We start from the raw sequence: 16,181 nt of genomic DNA, 5'->3' as shown, positions 1-16,181 counted from the left end.
TTACACTTGGAAAAAATTATTGTAGTGTGTTCATCTGTATTTAGTTTTAACACGTGTTCATACCAGTGATTTATACATTACAAAAGGTGCTAGTTTATTTGAATTAAAAGATTTTGTGGCTCTGTTAGTGTTTGTGTCTGTATTGTGTTCTCTCGAGGAAGAATGAGGTTTAATTATGATCATTTTATGTTTTCCTAGGTACATAGGTACATAGATACACTGCAATACATGCCAGGTTGTCATGTTTTAGCTATTTGGTTAAACTTTCTACTGCTCAATACTGCAAAGAGCATGACAGAACTTTTTAAAAAGTTCAGTACCTATGAATTTGTGCTTAAGTGCAGCTGGAAATTCAGTGGATATGGTTTCTTGGTGCCCATTGGAGATAACATAGATGTATGATTTTCAGTATTAGCAGATCATATTCTGTGATATACCGACATTATTTTTCCAACAGTGAGGAAGAATTACATTTCCTTTGTGGTGCAGTACTGTGTACACACAATTATCATGAACGACAGCTAGAATGAAGCACATTGTTCCCAGTGTAGGATCAATAATAATTCTCTCTCTCTCACCTTATATTCTAGATAGCATAGAAAATAAATACATGTATACATGACATCCAAAAATCCAAGTTAGCAGTGGAACTTTAGAAAATGCCAACCAAGAAGAGCAAAAGCTGCAGAAAGGGATACTTGCTAGGGTATTCTCACCAGCATTTTAGATTTCAGAATGCCCCAGAGCCTATCATCTTGCATCCATGAACTGTTTGTTCTAGGTAGCCTGCCCTCAGCCTGAGACACAAGCAGACTTTTTTCTCTTCTGTGCTGTATTGAACAGGATAGCAAGCCAGGCACACAGGAATCACAGAAAGAATCAGTGACAGAAGGAAGTACAGAAGGAATCACAGCATGTTCATGCAGTCTAGACATAGCCTCACTCTTCTGAAAATGCCTTCCCAATATAACCTATTCTTAGGTTAGGCTACTGACTTGAAAAAGAAAGGACCAGCCTGAGAAACATGCTTCTCTATGAGGACATTCTGTCCTTGAGACCTTCCTACATCTATGTCCTGGCCTTTCTGAAGGTCAAATTTGCCAGTGCACTATTTCACTCTTCCTAGTCACAAAACCTCTTCTTCTATAGAAAAGCACAAGCACTAAAGCATTATGTTTTTTCATAAATCTATTAAAAATATGATTTAAAAAATCTTGTTGAATGGTAGTAATTTATATGTTAATTTTATTTGTGTCAACTATTTAAAGTTTGTTTTTTGCAATTTCTAGAGCTAATCTTGGAACACAATGTCCAGGCAGACAGACGATGGAAGAATTTTGAGGTTGATTTCTAAAATCCTCCCAATTTTCCCATTGGTAGTGACTGTGGGATTTTTTGGAAGCCATATGGAATGCGCTTTTTACAGTTTTCCAGTGAAACATCCAGAATGGGCATTCTCAGAGCCCTCTCATACTGTCTAGGGTAGCAGCCAAGCCTTTTCCCTCTCTGACATTTTAAACACACTAGAGCTTCAGTTGGTAGATGCAGATGATGTATCACTTTCAGTGACTTTGACAATCACTGTATGAAAAGCACAGTACTGCTTATGTTTTCGTTAAAAAAATGAAAGGAAAAAAGGGATTAGTATACGTAGTAGCAAGTGAGTGAAGTCGAAGATGCAACCTTGGAGTTTTTCAGAAAAGCACCAGACATAGTCTGATTAAAAGCTTTGGGTGGAAAAATTGCATGCGTGATTTAATGTTTTAGATATTCTGCAGCAAGCTGTGGCTCAGGATTTCACTGGTGATCCATTTCCTTTAAAGGTGCCCTTGAGAGACTAATTTCTCGTCATGCAGACACCGTGGTAGTTTGCTATAAAGATGTCTTTGAGGATTTTCTTGCAAGTCTTCTTCTGAGAGGCATGCTAGGATGGAGTTGAGACCCAGAAACCTACTGTGGTGTGACTGTGCTTTGCAGCACTGGGAGATCCTGAGGCTGACAAGGAAATTCATATGCCTGATAGAATTGTCTTGGGAAAAAGAACATCTCATTGATCTATAGTCATCAATTCCATCCTTCAGTCCTTGCTATAGTCTGTCTGTAATACAATGTACATGCATATGACACATTTCCATCTACATCTCTCCAGAATACAACTCAGTTTACCTGATTCAGAAAATATGCTAACAATCCTAAAGCTAATGTGTAAAGTCTATTGAAAGTCTAAATAAGCAAGAAAATGTGTAAGTGGATGCTGTAGAAAACAAGACATCATAGAACACTTTCATAGATAATGAAAAGGAAAAATTATGAGGTGCTGTTAGCCTCATTATCTCCAAGAGGCAGTCTGGAATAAAAAAAAATTTATATAAACAAAAGCTGAAGATGCTTCAAATACCTGATTCATTGTACTTGTAAGGTGATAATTTATGCAAAAATCAGCATGCAAAAATGGAATGTCATATGGGTTTCCTTTCCAAAGTAGAACCACACCCGAGTATTGTATTAGGACCAAATCAGATGAAATGTTTGGATTTTTTTTTTCTCCTGTAACATAGCACTGAAATTTATGGAAAATACCTTCTGGATTATGAGAGTAAGGTCATTGTCAGTGTTATTTTTCCTGGAATATACTACCAAAAATCTAATAAAAGGATTTTGCTGCTTCCATCGTTTGGTCTGCATCTGTGCAAGAGATATTCAGAGCACTACATTCCTTATTTCTAATGACTTTGAGAGATGTCCCTTCAATCCATAAATTCCTGCATCCATAAGTTCACTGTCTAAGATATGGAGTCTGCTTTTTTGCTTTAAGTTTTACCCAGAACTGTTTTTTGTTTACCTTTTCCATTCTTGCTATTGTTACTAGTGCACATTGTGAGTCCACTGGACTTCAGGTTATAAAAAGGAGAAACTTCAGGCTGATTCCTAAAGATAGTGAGCATCTCTTTTGCACTGGATATAAAAGGAGATGAAGGAATTTTGTGTTTCAGATTAAAAAGACTCAGTCATTTTATGACATTTACTAGATTGCTGGATATCTCCGGTCATTTCCCACACAGTTATGGCAACCAATCCATGTAAATTATGAATAAAATAATAAAGAGAATAAAAATGAATGAGCAATAGTGTGACCATACAAAAAAAGTGCAAATCAAAGTGCAGAAAAAACCCCAAAGACTATAAAAACAAGAGAAAAATACAAAACAATGCAAGGAATAAGAAGAAGATGAAAAGAATAAGAAGCTGGCGGGGAGAAGGTGTTTCAGAACTAGTAATATATGGAGAGAGAGAACCATTATGTACAGAATTTGGAAATGCATGCTAGGCAGATGTACAGTTTTGCCTTAACAGCAAGAGAGCCTGAGGCCTGACTCAGTGTTGGATTCATATACCTCCCATATTGCTCAAAACTGAGTGTCTGAATTTACTAGCTCAATCTGCATTCAATATTTAAGTTATCGAGACTGCAACAATGAATTCTCTTTTCTCAAAGCAGACGCAGGGCTGTGGCACAGCTCTGTTCCCACTTAGCAAGGCAATGCAGTCATGGACCCAGTCTCAGTCCACATTGGGATGAGATCAAGTCACTAAGTTTGGAATGATATTTTACCTCATCTGTTCCTTGGTTCTGGATCATTTATATCCAAGCTTTTGCTTTGTTTTCTGTCCTGTTTTCTTTTCTGTCCATTGCCTCTCTGATTATGGGTATTAAGTCTGGGGACTGAGCCGGGTTGTGTTGTATCCATACTCACTTCCATTGTTGGCAAATGTTTAATAATTTGTCTCCCAAAACAGATGGAAATGTTTGCTTACTACAGTCTTATGACAGGAATCTTGAAGAAAATAAATTAATTTTACTCGAGTGAAAGCATTACAAAAGCTATTGCCAGTAGGAAGGAGGGTAGACATCAAAAAGCAGTGCACCAAAAGGAGGATTTTTAACTTGAAGGAGGCTTCAAATCTTACTTTAAATCCTATTTTGCAATCATTTCTTGGCCTATTCATCAGCCACAGGAAAAGTTCATCAAGAGCTAAGCCTTATTGCTTATTCTATGGTGCAGGAGGGGCTGTGATTGAAGCTGGACATGTTATCAAAAATTGCAGTTACAACTGAAGGAAACAATTAAGTTCAGGTTTGGTAGACTCTCTAACTTGGTCCTTTGTAATATATATTTTTTACTCTAAGCTGCTGGAACATCTGCAAATAGCAAACCTAAGGTGTATCCCTGTAGACAGCAACTGAGCTAGGGAGAAATATTTAGCAGAAGGATTCCTTTGAGACATACATGTGGGTTGTTTTTAAACTGGATTTGTTACTTAGAGGGCAAGCTACCAGTTATTCTGTTTTCTGTTAACTCACAGGGCTGTTGTTTTCCGAGCATACAAGTCTTTATTTTTATTTGCCATTAGTCTCTGAAATGAAACAATTCCAGTTACTAGCTACTGTTGCTGCTGCTGGCAAGAAAACTACTTTTACAAGCCATACAACAAAGTATAACAGTAATATCTCCCTGAGACTTGCTGTTTGATACACCTTTACCTTATTTAACACTGGGGCAACGCCAGCTGGGACCACCCATTCTTGGAAATATAAAGAACCAGCACAAATTGGAAAAATGTTGATTGTTGAATCATCATGTGGTATATCCAGTTCCAGCTCCCCAGGGCAACATTTACTCCAGCCCATATGGAATACCAGGTCACAGAGAGAAGCTCTGAGCCTGTCTGTGGCCCCTACCCGGGAAAACTTTTTTTTATTCAGAAAGGGTGCTAATGTGCATTTTAACAGTTAGCATGTGTTTTAATGCCTTTTGACTTCTGTGGCTTTTAGACACATTCATAAGGTCTTGTGAGCAAAGGTCTAAGCCAGTAGACATCATCTTTCCCTGAAGAATTTTATGAAGTTTTTGTGACCCTTTTCCAGCATTTCACTGATGCTTAAATTCTTTGTCTTGCTGACACTTCTATAGTGATATGAAAGCTACTACTGTGTTTTCAAGTATGTAAATGTTAAAGTGGTATTTTTGATTTACCCACTTTAGGACAACAAACAGGCTTACTGAAATAAAAGGATCACTATTAACTGATTATTAAAATAATCTTAAATAATTTTGATTAAAATAATCCATTTAATTTGATTAAATAAATAATAAAATAATAAATTAAAAAATAAATCAATTTTAATTTAATTAAATTAGTCCATAAAAGTGTCTCAGGATAAAATGTGTATTTAGACCAACAAAGCCTTGTTTTCAACCAGAAATTATGAGGAAATTTAGTCAGATTAATAGACTTGTCAGTCCTGCTGGGAATTTAATAGAAAGCACTGTTCTCTGGTTCAGCTTTTGGGTACTTTTAATAGGTTCCAGCTCTAAGAGAATTAACAACTTTCATAGTACTTAACCTGTTATCAGGGTATGAAACTACTGACAATTCTTACAATGTATATGAGTAATCAAGCATTTAGGTACTTAAATTTGTATAGTTAGATATCAGGATAAAATGAAATATTAGGAAGAAAAATATCAGTGAATTAACGTGCCTTTTATGCATCAATGTGGATTAAATGTGCCAGTACCACATGCAATAATTAAGGCTGTTTGGAAGGAATTTGTTGTTTCATGAAGTAATCCTGTGCATAAAAGCAATCACTGTTTCACAAAGTCACATAGGATATGTCTTAATCAGAAAAGTGATATTAAATTTTGGAAGAAATATCATAATATGTCAAGCTCTTTTCATAGCACTGTTTATAAGTGAACTTTACTGGGGTTCTGATTTTCCTGGATATAAATTTCTTCTGTGAAATTGATGTGTCTCTTCTAACTGCAAGATTTGTGAAATTAAAAATATGGGATATCTTTAAATATTTCTTGGTGTAACTAAATGAGGATTATATGCAAAACAGAAGCACAGTAATACATTTTAGTAAGCCCTCCCAGATTTCAGCAGTAACAGAGAGGTCTACTGAACTGCAAATGGTGCTGGAGCATGTCCAAAGAATGGAAACAAAGGTGGTGAAGAGTCTGGAACATAAGTTCTATCTGGAATGGCTAAGGGAACTGGGAAGCAGCAGAGTCATGGGAGACCTTGCTGGTCTCTACAACTATCTGAAAGAAACTTGTAATCAACTGAATGTCACTTTCTTCTCCTGGGTAAGAAAGAAACAAGACAAGAGCAAGTGGCCTCAAGTCGCACCAGAGATTTGGATTGGACATTAGGAAAAATTTCTTCATGGGAAGAGTTGTCATGCATTGGAACTGGCTGTCCAAGGCACTGTTGGAGTCATCATTACTGAAAGTGTTTAAAAAAATGTGTGGATATTGTACTTGAAAACATGAGTTTGTGGTGAACACACTGGATGTTGACAGCTGGACCTAGTAAGGTTAGAAGTCTTAATGATTCCATGATTCCATAAACATCCATGCAGCACTATTCTAGGCAATGAGATGGAGCACTTAGGAAGGTCTGAAAAGATTCCAGGACATTTACATTTACATTTACATTTACATTTACATTTACATTTACATTTACATTTACATTTACATTTACATTTACATTTAAGAATTTCAGATTTACACCTGCTAAAGCTGACACATTTTGAGAGGACTTGGTGAAATGTTTTGATGCATAAGTCCCTGTCAAAGATTAGGATTCCAGATGAAAACTAACATTACAGATGATTATCCAACACATGCCTATGCTGAAATGCTTACACCTTTCTTTGGTATTTGCATCTGGTATTTACAACCATCATAGATAAGGTATTGAACATCAGTGGCAGAACAACAGAATGGCAGATGTTGGCAATACTTTGAGATTGTTTATAATGCTTTCCTAAAATATTTTCTGTGGCAGGAGGCATGAATATATTTGAATGTACAGCTAGAGAAAGAGTGTGTTACATGGCTAATCTGTTAGATTATTCTAAAACTTTTGACAAGGGGTGTTCATTACAGATATTGGGTCTTTGTATTCTACTCATGACCTACCATAAAGAATAACATTTAGCATGGAATCATACCACAAAGCTTTGCTTTAATTATGAGAGGAAAAATATATTCTGCAAATTAGTAAGTTTTCCTTATGCTTTTTTCCTTCTAGGTGTAACTGTACAAATTTATGTAGCATGTCATGGAAATACATATATCATTGACTTCTTTGTGAGAGGCAATTAGAAGTAGTGAAAGGACAGTAAAAAAAATAGAAAAACACCCAGTCACTCAGGTCAATAAATCATATTTAATTCCAAATTGTGACTTTTAAAAATGAAGCAATATAAGCACATTAATTCAAACATCTCTCTTCAGATGGTCTTCACTCATGTAATAATACTGCTGGGGCTCTATGAAGGGAATCCTTTGCTGTTATTTTTAATGTTCTCTGGCTAAAAAGACCATGAGGTAGGACAGAAATACAACATAGCTAGAGAACACCAGGTAACTGTGGTGAGGTCCTAATGCTGTGGGTGGGTGGAAACCTTGGTGAATGGGCTGCATTTCCCACACCTTTGTAAGTTCATTTATGTCAGTGGCAAAGACTCAAGAACAGATATGCTTTGTGCATCACGTCTGAAGGACGTATTGCAGGTTTTTCTTATCTCTGTATCAGTTTGGCAAATCTTCATTTATCCATGAATAAGAGGGTCCTTTGTCCAAGAATAAAAGACAGCAGGAGACAACGAGCTATTTTATTATTCTCTCATCACCTTAGTTCTCTCCCTGTATTTCCAAGGAAAAAATTCATGTGGAACAAACATGTGCAAGAACACAAGATCCACATAAAAGGGCACCAAGCATCCTGTTTGTGAATAGTTGTTATGCAGTTGCAGCCAGCTGCCAGCATGTAATGATGATTTATGCTTTGGCTACCATTTGCTTGGCTTACTTGTGATTGGCTTTTAATCCTGGCTAGAAGGAACGAATGAGCTACTTTCAAAAACATGGCACTTGAAATGAGCAGTTGTTAAAGCCTTTCCTAATCCATCCATCAGCTGAAGGGCTCTAATCAGTCTGGTCCTAACACGGGTGAGCAAAACTTATGGGAAGTGTAGCTGGGCAGCAGAATGCAGCTCCAAGATGAGTATTTGGGCAGAAGGAGAAGCAGCCATGCCAGGTATACATGCTGATTTTTCTATAGTGCTTACAGAAGCTCTGATCAAGAGAGAGCTTGAGAAGGATACTTTACCTTGCCAAGAAGGTAATAGACAGAAGCACAGTATAATAGACAAAGAAGAAGGAATATTCTGACAGAGTATGTGCCATTGGCAATCATCTAGGCTGAAGACCTATGAAATCTGTTTGCGTGAGGCCTCTGCTTAAGTGGCCAGAAATAGCTACATGTAATTACCAAGTTTTCAGTTGAATAATTTGGCAAGCTTATGAAACATGTGTAGAGGGTTTCCATCGTCTCATGTGGTCCCTGTGTTTGTGAAGGGTGAGAAACACTTAAACTGAAACAGTCCTGATGTATGGGTTCTCCTGGACCAGCATTTTTAACTTTGTTTCCAGGGGTGAATTAGTCTTGAGCCGGGAAGTTGCGCTAATTAATTCCTAGCCAACCTGGCTTCTTGGCTAACAAGAGAGAGCAAACAAAGCAGGGACGACGAAAACTTTCATAACCAGAGTGTTACAAACCAGAAAAAAAGCCAACCCGAAAAAACCCAAACCAACAAACCGTCAAAATGTCTTATAAAAAGTTCAAGTGCTGTTTCTGTGAACAAAAAGCCTTGGGAAAAACACTTTCTACCCATGCAGCAGAGTATGTCTATTCCTGAACCCTCTGTGAACCATAGAGAAAGTGCCTAGAATACAATATTAGGCAACTGACCTAAAAATAATACCTACAGTACATATAATCCATGTTAACTGTGATCTGAAAACAGAATGCAGGAAAATAACTTGTACTCCTTTTCTATTTTTATTTATTTTATTTTATTTTATTTTATTTTATTTTATTTTATTTTATTTTATTTTATTTTATTTTATTTTATTTTATTTTATTTTATTTTATTTTATTTTATTTTATTTTATTTTATTTTAGCATGGGTAATATAAGAATTCCTCTGAGTTAAAGTTTAGTATTTTAAAGGCTTCAAGATGTCTCACTAGGTTTTTCATCCTGGATATCAACTGAACTACATGAATGATTCAGTTTTTAACTGCATATAAACTCCACTTTTTTAGCTTTCTAATTCTCTCTTTTCCCAACACTTTTAAATAGAAAAAACCAAAATCTACCTCTCCCTTCATTCACACACAAGAAAGAAAAAACTACAGTCTCAAATATAACAGCAGTGATTCATATTAAGTTTAAAAGTTATAAATAATCAATATAACAACATTATTTTCAGGCAAGATTGAACATGTAGGTTGAATACAGCAAATTGTAGAATATAAAGCACCATGTGTGTCCTCAGTAAACAGTTTCAGTGGGTGGAAGTGTCTACCTTATAGGTAATTAAGACATTCCTTCCATTTGATTCCATAAATGAATGAATGACCACATAACGAGGACCCTCTAAGGTACCATTTCTTGGGTCAGGACTCTGTGTCTCATTTTGCTTGAGAAAAACATGAAAATTCCAGCTGAATTTACCATTAAGGAAGAAATTCCACTAAATAACTGATTCAAATAAAGTTTAATGAATAGGAATTACTGAAAGATGGAGAATTACTAAAAAGGTGCTTTAAGTTTCCTTTTTGGCATATGGGAAGACCCCAAATGTGAGGTCTGAGAGCTCCAGAAAAACCATTTACAATTTTCTCAGCTAAGAATACACAGGAATTCTAGTGGCCTGAATCTGATGGTTTTTATCATCAGATTACAGTGAAATTATCATCAATTGCAAGTGAAGTTATTTTTTCAAGAAACTGAGAAGATTTATGTCACTTGTAGTGATTTTCAAGTCAGGTATCTTCATTGGTATCTACTTAACTACAAGGAATTTTTAAGAAAAATGTAGAAAAAAATATGCAAACACTGTTGAGTTTAGAATATTACTTATATGAAGCAGCTTTAATTTGTGAAGATTCTATCTTAGATGCCACCCTGAAATGTGCTAGAAGTGTGAAGCACTGAGAGAAGTGAAAGTAGGTAGCACAAAAAATGTTTACTTACTAGACTAATTCAGTATAGTTGTAATTCTTTTATATTGTAGCAATGATTTGGAGAAAGAATAAGATACAGGTAAATCCATTTAAAAATGCTGCTTATAGAAAGGTTGAATTAAAAAGGCAGCAAAAACAACATGACAAACCCATTATTAAAAACTATGAAAAACTGGGATATACACATACACGTGTCAGGTATATTTTTTTGTTTCTTTAAAAAATCCAAAATTGTTTCGAAACAGCTTTTGGTATTATGCTCAAAAGTTGCAATTTCAAAAATCAATGGGAAAAGCTTAAAATGTTAGGCTACACAGATTTCATCCTTATTCCAGACAGAAAGCACAACAATTACCTTTTTTAAAGATACTTCCTTCCCTTTCAAAAAGATTTCTTTCTGTTTTGTGATTAGTTCTAGATTAATAGTATAACTAACAGTAACTGTCAACTGGAAAATTTAAAACATAGTCTCTTGTTGGAAGGTATATGAACAAACTCAGATACAACAAATACTTTATTTATGCTTTAGAGTATTTTAAATATTTAGCAACACTTTATATAAATCTCTTAATAAACTTCAATTGTTAAGATTTGGGAATAATGACAGGAAGAAAAGAAAGTAATAGCTGAAAAAAATATTTTATTGAAAGAAGTGGCAGAACCCACGATGAGTTCAATTTTGCTGGAGCTAAAATATAAGTCATTGTTAGATTTTTAGACAACTGATGAGAAAAATAATTTTTTCTTCCTATCTACTTGCTACTTGAATTCAAGAACATCTTTCCTAGACTTCTATGTACAAAAGGGCTTGGTTTTGCTTTTTTCCTCTAGTATTCTTATTTGTTTCTTTGAATTGTGAACAAAGAGGTGCTTGAATTTTCTTATGGCTTAGTGGCAGGATGTTCCAGGGTTTTGTATCACTGCTGCTTTCTCTGGACATGCAAGCCCTTTTAGGCTTGCAATCATGAACAGCTTCAATGGACAAAGGGCAATTAATTACCTCAGGATAAGAGGGTCTTTTTAGCTAGCATTTGAAAAACTAGCAAATAAAGCTAATTAACCTTCAGCTTGCTGTCAGTCTGTTTTACTGGCAATTCATGTGTACTTAGACATTAATTTAGGGTCTTAAACTAAATCATTGTTCTTATTGATTGCTTCTGACTATATGTATAAGAGAAGTAAACTTGTTGCAGGAGTAATTACTCTAATAAATAAGAGTCATTTGCGGAATCATTAATTTACATTCAGTAGGTATTCTTGGTAATTCTGGGAAAATTATGGTCTCCTGAAAGAAGGCACTGCTCAAAGTGAGTAAGTGTGATACAGTATGTGGCAGGATGATCTGGAGATGTGAACTTGATGTGATTTTGTGCAAGTTCCTCAAATGCATCCCCACTGCTTTGTATGAAACACCCATAACATACCAACAGAGACGAGTATCTAGTTTAAGATTTGTTAACAACAAATCTAAAAATAAGTGAAAAACATGAAAAACTTCACAGAATGACATCTTTTATTTTAAGGATGGTTATGTAGTATCAATCACTATTCACCTGATTTAGAGGAGGAAGCTAATGGAAGATAAATATATTTCTCTGTGAGAAAAATGGTGCCAAAATCATCTCAGTTGATAAATGACACTGCTCAGTGCTGGTAATTTTTAGACTAATAAAATACTCATATTTACATCACTGACATCAGTGAGGTTCTTCTTCACCTCTTTGCCATGTGTCATAATTGCTGTAATACAACACTGTGTAAAATCCTAGTGTGAAGTAAGGACTGCCATCTACTATGAGACACTGTGTGGGGAATGAAGAGCTCTAATTTTCAACTGATCATTGTATTTTATCTGTTAAATATCCCTGGGTAGAATCCTTTAGCCCTTCAAACTAGTATTTCTCTTTTGATTCTAGTCTAACGTGTTTGGTTTCTTCTTAGGGGTTTCAGAAGTTAAAAGGGCAGTAGGATGTATTTGGCATGTTGAATCAGCATGCCTTACACAGCCTAAGCACAATGTTCAGAGCCTTGCAACAGCAGCAACAATATGTAGTGAATGCTATTAATTACATTTGGTAATATATATAACAAACTGCACAATCCAGTCCCTCAAAGAGTTTTATTCAGTCTAGTGGGAATACTCATGCATGTGAGCTCACAGGATTATGGTTCAAGTCTGTTGGGTCAATAAGGACGATTGCAAAATATAAAACAAACATGCAGCCAGAATCCTCTATCCACATTGTCTATGCACTAAGTTACTTAAAACATTTTCAACAATTATTTGTGTTACAGATGGATTTTAAAACATGTTGTTCTCCTTTTAGTGTCTGAGTCCTTCAGATATCCCTTGGACAAGTGCAGAAAATTAATTACAGCAAAGATTTCCCAGAGTCTCATGAAAGCACACTTGTCAGGCAATCTTTACTATTATTTTAATCTCCATTGTTTCGTAGATTGTTTATGTTAATCTTCTCCTGCCCTTTTTACTGTTCCAGGCAATTTTGTGGCAGAATTGAAAGTGGAGGAGGCTGAGACAGACAGCATGAGGCATGACAGTCGCTCAAGCTCTCCTAGCTTGTGTATGGTTTTATGTGCTTCTAATTATCAATGTGTGGGAGTTTTGTCAAAAAAAGCTGGGCGTGTGGTTCCTTTTGTTCTTCTGTGTCTGTTGTGGTTTATATTTTAAATGGGACACAAATGTGATTTATAGTGCATGGCATGATGCAGTTAGGGAAAATTGGTCTTTTCCAGGCAACACAAACATGAGCAGGAGAAAGAGTGCACGTGAACAGTATGTTCCTCTCAGTGGAGAAGAAACTAAAGCTCACAGAGAGTGTAAACAACTTGTGAGAAACCCTCTTCAAAAAAGGAGAAAAAAAATCAATGGCTTACTTCCACTGCATCTAAAAATACACATAATTGAAAGGCAGAGCTGTGAGACATCAAAGACAATAGGCTTTCAGCAGAGTCACCCTGCAGTGTGAAAAGCTCTGGGATGGCATGGAAAGCATGTATTCTGACCTGCAAGGCACGTGTCACAGCACCTGGGTTACCTTCTGGGCAGCCCACTGCTGGGTAGTGCAGCTCAAAGCAATCCTGCAGGAAGATTCACACGAGGTTCTAGCCAGCTCCCTGCAAAACAGGGAAAAATTATTTCCAGGCCCATAATCTCTAATCAGCCAGTAAAACAGGAGGACACAGTAAAGTGACTGGTCTGAAAATGTCATTATTAAATTGTCTGATGTTGGAAAAGTAAAACATAAGAGGAGCAAGCCTTTTCCTTATTAAAAAATCACTGCATAAACACAGAGATTATTGTGATTTACCTCTGCTGCCAATGGGCTGCTAATGAAGAACACTTCATATTTAGTTAGTGAAAACAAAGTACGCAGAAATATATTGGAGGGCTTGATAGTTATCCAACTCCTAACATATATTCCCAGAACAACTGAAAAAGATGTTACAAGAAATCTGATGGAACCCACTGTTTTTTTTCTAATTGAAGGGTGCAGTAAGGCATACCACCTGAAGCTCAAATTTTTAATACAGAGGTGATCATCCCAGGCCAATTTTTGGAAAGGGTCAGTCTTACCCTACTTCTAAAGACTTTAAATTCCCTCAAAAAGACATGGTTCAGGCTGCTTATTTTACTACTGATAATTAGGTAATCAACAATGTATGAACCTGAAATGAGACACATAGATGATCTGTGAGAAGAATGAATACATGGATATATAACCCAAGTGGCAAAGATATGAACCAAACATTTAATTAAAAGGAGTTATTCCAAAGACAACCTTTATAGCAAATGTCTGAACTCTACAAAGCTCAGACAGTGGGTGGCAGGTTGCCTACAGAGGCATTTTTGTCTCAGTTTTAAATATGAAGCATGATCTTGCAATGGGTTAAAAGAAATCTTGTGTGTTTGGATTCTCCCTGGACTCCTTGTTTGGGAAGGACAAGACTGGATCTGTGGATAACTCCCAGCCCTGGGAACACTGCAGCCTCATTTCTAAATACTTTAGCTCAGAGCTAAAGAAAAAAAGAATGAAGAAAAATGTGGTTTCAAATTAAGATGGATTCTTGAGTGTGGCAGTAAAAAATAAACAAGCAGTGCTACAAGTATACGTTCTCTGCAATCTGCATTATATTTGCATACAGGAAAAGGCAGGGAAATACTTTGCTGGTTAGAACAGAGAGAAAAGTGAAAACCTATGTGAGGAAATGTACAACTTTTTCAAAGTGAATGGATTTTGACTCTAAAAAGAGATCTGTTTTTTAGCAACAGAAATATCTACAAAGACTTTCTAGAATTTTGCTCAGCTCCTTGTTCCTAGTGTCCCCTACTTCATTACAAACGCACAACAAAATACTGTGCTATGACAAGAAAACTAAAACCACTTCTGCCTCAGGGTATGCATGCTTTACTTTACTGGATTATATTGCTTCATTCCTGATGTTTCATCCACTTACTTAAATCGTTCACAAAACATTTGATTTGTGTACATTAATGCAAAACACATTCAACTGGAAGTTTCATGCATTCTTACTCTCCCCACTTCAGGTATTTACTGTTTACAGCTGTGGAAATTTCGTACTTTGGCACCTTTCAATTCTGAAGTCTAACCATATTTAGATGTTAAACTGACTGATTTAAGTGAACAGGTCTTTATACATATGTGTTTTTAGGGTAGCTTGAGTATGAAAACTTACAGTCTTCTTTGTTTAAGGTGTTCCAAGGTACATGGAATGTACATGAGCTACTAAGATCAAAATTTTAGAACCTCTAACAGCAAAAGAAATATTGGACAAAATTGCCTTTTCTTTTAAAGATCCACTAATTCTATTCAAATTATTTAATCTTAATGAAAATAGGAAAACCATCTGAAATATGCAATGTCTTGTGCTATCTGTGGTCTTTCTTGGTCTTATATTTATTTGCAGAATTTGATTTTCAAATCAGCACAAATATCTTTACTGCATATCTAGTTCAGAACTTCTAAGCATAGTAAAATCAGTTATTTTCTGGGATACTAATTTATCCCAACTCTGCAGATACTCTATTTACTTTCTTGAACATTGAAAGTGGGAATGGACATTACTTGCCTCTGCAAATATGCAACTGAATCCAATAAACTTACCTATAGTTGCACTGGAAGTGAGCTCAGCCCATGTATGTTATGTTTTTTTTTCTGAATCATATTGTCAAGAGTATTTTAGAGTGAATCTAAGGGTAATATTTCCAACAATCTTGTTTATTGCCGTAGTGTTATTGTGTTGTCCCCAAGAGATGCCACCTCTCTTCCCTGATGAATTTGCTCTAAAGTTAAGCTCTGAGGCAGCTCATGCCACATTTTTTGAAAGCAAACAAAAGCCAGTGGAGTCTTTTGAACTCCAAAGCTATGTTTTAAACTGAAAACATGCAATCAAAGAAATGCAGAGCAGCAAATTTTTAAAAATCACAGCCCTGCAGGGAATGGGTATCACAAGGAGGATGATGCTGTCCAGGTTCTGTGTCTGCCTGCAGGACAAGGGGCAAGGATGGCTCACTCCAGCCTGGCTCCCTGTCCAGAAACTCTTAGTGCTGCACAGGAAAGGCACTGCCCTGCCCAGGGAAAGGCACTGCCCTGCCCAGGGCTGGCTTTTCACTGCTCTGCTCCTCCCTGCAGAGTGCCCATGGGTGAAGCCTGGCCAGGCTATCCAGCTCACCATGGCCACTCCCTCTGGAACATTCCAGGGGCGGGAGCTTCTGTTCTCAGGGCAGGGTCACCAGGACCTTTTCTGCCTCTCTTCCCAGCTGGGTGTCAGGCTGCACACTGCCACTGAAACCTGACCCTGTCCTCCAGAGCTCCTGCATCCTGCTGTCCTCCATCTCTGTTTTTGGCTTGTTCCATCTGCCAGGCAGCACACTCACCTTACGTTTTGCTGCATTTTACTATTTCCCTTTGATGTCAATCTTTTAATCCACTTTTCTTTTTTATTGTTGTTTCCTTCTTTTTTTTAATTTTATTTTTTTAATTTTTATTTTTTAAATTTTTTTTTTTTTTTTTTTTTTTTTTTTGCACA

At 36.3% G+C, this 16,181-nt stretch overlaps 1 long non-coding RNA gene across 8 annotated transcripts in view; it reads right to left on the bottom strand.

Annotated features, from left to right (window-relative positions):
* The window catches only part of LOC306814547, a 74,927-nt gene extending 58,978 nt beyond the window's left edge, over window positions 1-15,949 (bottom strand). For all 8 annotated transcript variants that reach the window (XR_013777192.1, XR_013777193.1, XR_013777194.1 and 5 more), the window contains exons 1-2: window positions 15,825-15,949; window positions 13,137-13,247 (exon numbers count right to left, since the gene is read on the bottom strand). This is a non-coding gene — a long non-coding RNA (uncharacterized lncRNA). The remainder of the gene's footprint in view (window positions 1-13,136; window positions 13,248-15,824) is intronic.
* Window positions 15,950-16,181: the final 232 nt, after the last annotated feature.

This window comes from Erithacus rubecula (assembly GCF_903797595.1).
Source record: "Erithacus rubecula genome assembly, chromosome: Z".
NCBI lineage: Eukaryota > Metazoa > Chordata > Aves > Passeriformes > Muscicapidae > Erithacus > Erithacus rubecula.
Note: the sequence above shows the minus strand (reverse complement) of the source record. Positions and strands in the feature narration are given on the sequence as shown.